The 6,000-nt window shown below is 41.9% G+C and overlaps 1 protein-coding gene across 3 annotated transcripts in view; it reads left to right on the top strand.

Annotated features, from left to right (window-relative positions):
- The first annotated feature begins 1,310 nt into the window (after positions 1 to 1,310).
- gatad2ab (GATA zinc finger domain containing 2Ab) overlaps positions 1,311 to 6,000 on the top strand; it is an 80,311-nt gene continuing 75,621 nt past the window's right edge. The window contains exon 1 of one of the 3 annotated variants that reach the window (XM_048613994.1): positions 1,311 to 1,353. The gene's annotated coding sequence lies outside the window, so the exon portion shown is untranslated. The remainder of the gene's footprint in view (positions 1,354 to 6,000) is intronic. The other 2 variants (XM_020529422.2, XM_048613997.1) reach the window with 2 other exon arrangements.

The following is a 6,000-nucleotide window of genomic DNA, read 5'->3' as shown; positions in this document are numbered from 1 at the left end:
CAAGCAGCATCAGAGGAGCAGGAAAGCTGACGTTTTGGGTCTAGATCTGAAGAAGGGTCTAGACCCGAAACATCAGCTTTCCTGCTCCTCTGATGCTGCTTGGCCTGCTGTGTTCATCCAGCTCTACACCTTGTTGTTTCAGTATTTTAAGGGGAGGCTAGTTGGGAAATCTGCTGGTTAAGGTAAAAACAAGGCAAACGCATACATGATGTATGTAGGACCCTGGAGAGCACCAAGGATCAGAGGGACCATGATGTGCATGTCCATTGGTCCCTTAACATAGCAGGGCAGGTAGGTAAAGTGGTTAGGAAGGCATATGGGGATAGTTAACCTTTATTAAACAAGGTATGCAGTCCAAGAGCAGAGATGTCATGTTGGAACTGTATAAAATATTGGTTAGGTTACAGCTGGAGTACTGTGTGCAGTTCTGGAAACCACTTAAAGGAGGGTTGTGATAGTAGTAGTAGTAGTAGAGTGGGTGCAGAGGAGATTTACCAGTATGTTGTCTGGGCTGGAGAGTTTCAGTCATGAAGAGAGATTGACAGACTGTGGTTTTCTTTGGAGCAGGGGAGAATGAAGTGGGTTTTATTTGAGACATATAAAATTATCAGGGGCATAGATAGGGTAGGCAAAGAAAGTCTTTTCCCCTTGGTAAAGGGATCAATAACCGAGGCATAGATTTAAGGTAAGGGGCAGAAGGTTTAGAGGTGATGTGAGGAAAACCTTTTTCGTCTAGAGGGTGGTGGGAATTTGGAACTTGGTGCCTAAACAGTTGGCAGAGGCAGAAATCTTTGTAACATTTAAGTATTTAGATGTGCACTTGCGATACCAATGCATAAAAGGCTGTGGGCAGGAAAATGGGATTGGAATAGTTAAGATTATTTAGAATAGATAGGATAATTAGAATAGTTAATATTTTTGACTGGAGCAAACTTGACAGGCCGAAGGGCCTTTTTCTGTGCTGTAGACTTCTATGACTCTAAGCAGGAAGGGTAGGGGTGGTGGCTGTTAAAGAGCACAGACGCGTTGGGCTGTATACGTGTGTGTGCAATCAGTGTAGGTATGGAGTTTTTGCTCTGCATATTTCTGCTCCCCTGTGAGCTGCACTGTCCCTTTAAGAGATTGATGGGGGGGGGGGGAGGGAGTGGGTCCGCGCATGCGCGTTGTTCGGCGGTCCACCTCGAGTACCGGGGACTCCTTCCTCTCGCCGTGTGACCGCGGCTCCAACCGGGGGCTCGGGGGGTACTAGGGTGGTCAGGGAAAGAGAGAGTGTGGGGACGGCCTGGGGTGGAGTGGGACTAGGGTAGGGGAAAGCGCCTGCAAACCTGGCCAGACCGCCACATTGGGCCGCCGGTAGGTGCGGTTTGTTACATTGAGTGACTTGTGTGATTTAAAGGGACCTCTCCCCCTCCTCTTTCCCCGGCCCTTTCCCTCTTCCCGCCCGCCACCCCCCCACCCCTTTCTGCCACTGAGGAGTTTGTGCTGCGGAAAAGCCCAGTGCAATGTGTTCAAAAAGAAACTGCCCCAATATTCAGCCTCCTTGAAAGGAGAGAGGCAGGAGGAGATTTCAGGGCTGGGAGCGAGCCAGGAACTTGAGGGGCTTGTGCTTTGGGGACTTCTTTTCCTTCTCTCTACCCCACCCCCTCCATTCTTAAGCCCCAGTCGTGGCACTTAACTCAGCTGGCAGCCAGACCTTGTCAGTGTCAAAATAAGAGTCTCCTTTTTTGTCTCACCCATTCTATCACACATGCTCTGGGTTATTAAGTCTGGGTGCTGTTCCAGAACTCAGTATAATTTGCACTGTTTTTCCTTTTTGTGGTCTATTGTGTATCTGTTTTTAAATTTTTTTTTTAAATTTATAATCTGTACTTAATGGCCTCATCATAGCTCCACATCTTTGTTCTCAAGTCCTGTTTCTCACTCATACCCACCCTCCACTTTTTCTCCACTCTTCTTGTCCATCCCTATCTCCAGATTTTTCTCCTGTCTTCCTCCTGCACCAAAATACCAGATCCCTGACCATGTGCCCAACCACTTCCTGAAAGTTGTCCAAGTAGCTGTTCTTCAGGCCTCAGTTTAGGCATTGGTTTTACAATGGCAATTATAAATTGTTTAAATATCTTGATGTCCACGCATATAATTTGTGAATATCAGAAATACCGGCTGCAGTTTCATCTTTCCTCCTTTGCTTTCCTCTTCCTTTCTATCCGCTGGAAAAGAAAAAGAGACTGAGGCTTTTTTGTAATCCCAGACTCCTCTGAGATCAGTTCACTCCATACACACTGGATCAAAGCAATGACTGTTCCTGGGTTATATGGCATGCAGCCATATTTTGTTGGAGTTGGATTTAGAATGGTCATCTTTTCCTTTCAGTTGATTTTTTTCCATCTTCAGGAAGTTACAAACTGTACTATCTAATGTGTGCAATGGTTAAAGTAGAGACTGCCAATCTGGAAGCTTGCAAAGATAGCTCCAAGATAAACTGTTTACAGTTAGTTATTATGAAGTAATTTGGGCTTTCACTATTGGTTCATTTAAGACATTTTTATCTTTGTTTCCTTCCTCTAGAATTTCCCATGGCATTTGTTTGCTACTAGTTGAGGGCATGGGCAGATGATCTGGTCTTGGGCATCTAACTTCAGCAGTTGTTTCCACAACGTTATTGCAATAACTCTTCCCTCTTATAGCCTCAGAATAAAAGGCAGCCATTTAGAATTAAGACAATGAGAAACGTCATTCAGATGGTGGTGAATCTTTGGAATTACAGACCCCAAAGAACTATGGAAATCCAGTCATTGAGTTCACGACTGAGATTGATAGAATTCTTGTTAATAATGACATTAAGGGATCTGGAGTTAGCACCAGACTAGGGTGTTGAGGTAGATGACCAACCTTGGTAGAACGGCCTGGAGGATCTGAATGTCCTACTCTTCCTATCCTCCTACGGAATGCTAGTTGCTTTCCAGTTTTTTTCTTCCCCCCCACACAGCTAACTTTGCCACTAGAAAAAAGTAGATGTTGCCTGTGACAGCACTTTGTTAGTGATTGTCATGTGCTTCCTTCACACCAAAACTTAAGCCCATAATGAAAATGAAGAAAATTTGCAATATTACCCTTGTATTCCCTTATATATTAAACATTGAGGGGTGATATAATTAAGACATTTAAGATGATGAAAGAAGTTCAAAGATTTGATAGAGAGAGCATTTTTCTCTGTGAGGAAGAGAAGAGGAGTTAGACCAGGGAGTTTAATCATAAAATTAGAGCCAGAGTACTCTGGAGTTGATGTCAATACTGTTAATTAACAAAAAAAAACAGACTTGAGGGGCTGAATCACCTGTCCCAATGTTCCTAGGTTCTCAATTTAAATAATTTGCATGTCTATAATACCTGCCATAATTTAAACACACGGGTGGAATAAGAAAAATACAGCCACAGTAGTGAGGAATGATAGGATGGAAAGGTTTGTGAAGAACATCTCAAAATATTGCATCTTTTTTCACCAGAGCAGAAAAGAGATGATTGAACAGAGATTTTCAGAATTAACAGCTGTTTACTGGAGACATTTACAAATGGGTGGAGAATTGGCTCAGGTATCATGAAGAATGAAAAGGATGGTAACTTTGTATAATCCCCACATAAAGCATTCCAGGTTCTAATAATTTTTCATAAATGGTTTTGAGCCAGCAGCTCTATTATAGTTTGTGAAGGAAGAAAATTCAAAAATATTTGACTCTATGACCCTATATGAAAGGGCAAGGTAATTGGGATCAGAATAGATGGCTTCACTTCGTAGCACCAGCACTGACTTTGTCGACTGAATGTCCTTTGAGTTCAGAGGGAAAAATAGTGAAAAGATCTTGTCTCAAGTCACTTTTGTGTGCTTGTAGGCGGGAATTGGTAGCCAACAGAGTAAGTGGAGAGTAAATGGTTTTTTGTAATGGTGTGCAAGTCAAGTTTTCTTGGAGCAATGTCACAAAATAGGCCATCATAGATTATTTATTGAGTGATATGGCATGGAAACAGCCTTTGGCCCAAACTGGTCCATGCTTACCATGGTACCCACTCAGCTAGTTCCAACTGCCTTCGTTTGGTCCATATCCCTCTAAACCCTTCTGAACCAAGTATCTATCCAAATGTTTTTTAAATGTTGCTATTGTACCTGCCTCAACCACTTTCTCCGGCAGCCTATTCCATATACACACCATTCTCTGTGTGAAGAAGTTGCCCCTCAGGTCCTTCTTAAATCTATCCCCTCTCACCTTAAACCTGTGCCTTCTAGTTTTGAATTCCCCATCCCTGGGAAAAAGACTATATGCATTCATCCTATCTATGCCCCTCATGATTTTATACACCTCAATAAGGTGCTCATTATTGTCTGGTATTCAGATTAATTGGATGCAGTGTAAAATTTGATATTAGTCACTTCATGCCACCACCCAAACCAGAATTCTATCCCATGATGTCTGCAGCATTAAATTAATTTTAAAAGTCTTTTTTAATATGTACTTCATTTCATTGGGGAAATTGACCTTATTCCTCTTCTCCTGCAGTGTTAATGGGTCTTTCTTAGTACACTTTTACACCATCAATTAAGGTTTAACTTTTTAAATAATAATGGGATTAAGTGTTTTTTGGCCAAGAATGATAGGAGTATGAATCCTGTCTCAAGTCCATTTGGCTGGTCATAACTCCTAGGTCAGGTACAGTGGAGATACTGATTCTTTATCTCTCTTCTCAGTTCGTCATCCTGCTGATTCCGCAATTATACGCCTATACTTAAGCTTAGCGATGGTTGTATTGCTGGAGGTGAAACACTCTGGGTCTCCAGGAGTCCTCTTTCTTATGTTTCCGACTCCAGCACTCCTTGGCAGAGAAAAGTTTGAGCCGTTGCAGTTAGGAGAACTTCCTGTCCAGGCTGGCTGAGAGATGACAGCATCCATTACAAGTGTGACATATGTTCAAGTATCGGACAACCCTGGGATCTATGTAACCGACTGCAGAACTATATCAGCATCCAGCTTCAAACCAAGTAGATACAGGCACTTGCCTACAATTGCATTGTATATGTGTGTGTGTGTGTGTGTGTGTGTGCGCGCGCACGCGCGCCTGGAAGTGAGAGACACTGAGTGAGTGCATTGTTGGAAAAGAACCACAGCTGCATTTGGTGACTGAGGCTTTATTTTTTAGCTGCTGAAATTAGTTTTTCCCCTGAAAGGGGAATAGAAGCAAAATTTACCATTTACTTTTGGAATGTGCTTTAACTTCTGAAAATTATAGTATTGAAGTATAATGAAAGCCAGAAAAGAGGATTTAATTTCACTGCTCATAAAATTGACAATGGCACAAAACCGCTTAATTTTGTAATTGTTGCTAGAATACTAGGGAAAAACTGCTGTGGTCCTCAAAAGGTTAAGTGCAGCCATTTTGTTTACTTTGTCAAACGTTTGGTCATTAACCTCAACCATCGTGAGAATAGACTAGATTAATGAAGCTTGTAATTTAAAGGCTACTCTTTGGACGTGGTCTGAAAATTGTAGCTATATTCTGCATTTGTTTGTCTGTGACTTGTATTTCATTCTGGTGTGTTTTGTTTACAAATTGATAAGTGAGATATATTTAATACTGATTAGAGCTCTGTTTGCAGGGGAAGAAAAAGGTGTACTAGAATATACCCCAGTTCCTTTTGGGCTACATGGACAGAGCATTAAAATGCATTGTAAAGGGAAATTATTGGTTTCAGTTTTGTTTTTCAGTGGCAAATCTGTTACTAAATTCCACATTCCTATCACCTTTTGCCTGAAGGAAGCATTTATTTACTTAAGTCTTAGAAAGACCTGGTCCTAAATTTGAGGTTATTGTCACCTTGTGTCCTGCATCAGTGGGGAATTTCTTTCAAAATCTTTAGCACTTCGATCTTTTCTTAGACCCATCTCCCTTCCATCTGTTGCTTTGTGGCAAACAGTCGGAAGCTTGTTTTTCTTCTCCCCAATCACAGTT

The sequence above is a fragment of the Rhincodon typus genome, chromosome 29 (assembly GCF_021869965.1).
Source record: "Rhincodon typus isolate 14 chromosome 29, sRhiTyp1.1, whole genome shotgun sequence".
Lineage (NCBI taxonomy): Eukaryota > Metazoa > Chordata > Chondrichthyes > Orectolobiformes > Rhincodontidae > Rhincodon > Rhincodon typus.
Note: the sequence above shows the minus strand (reverse complement) of the source record. Positions and strands in the feature narration are given on the sequence as shown.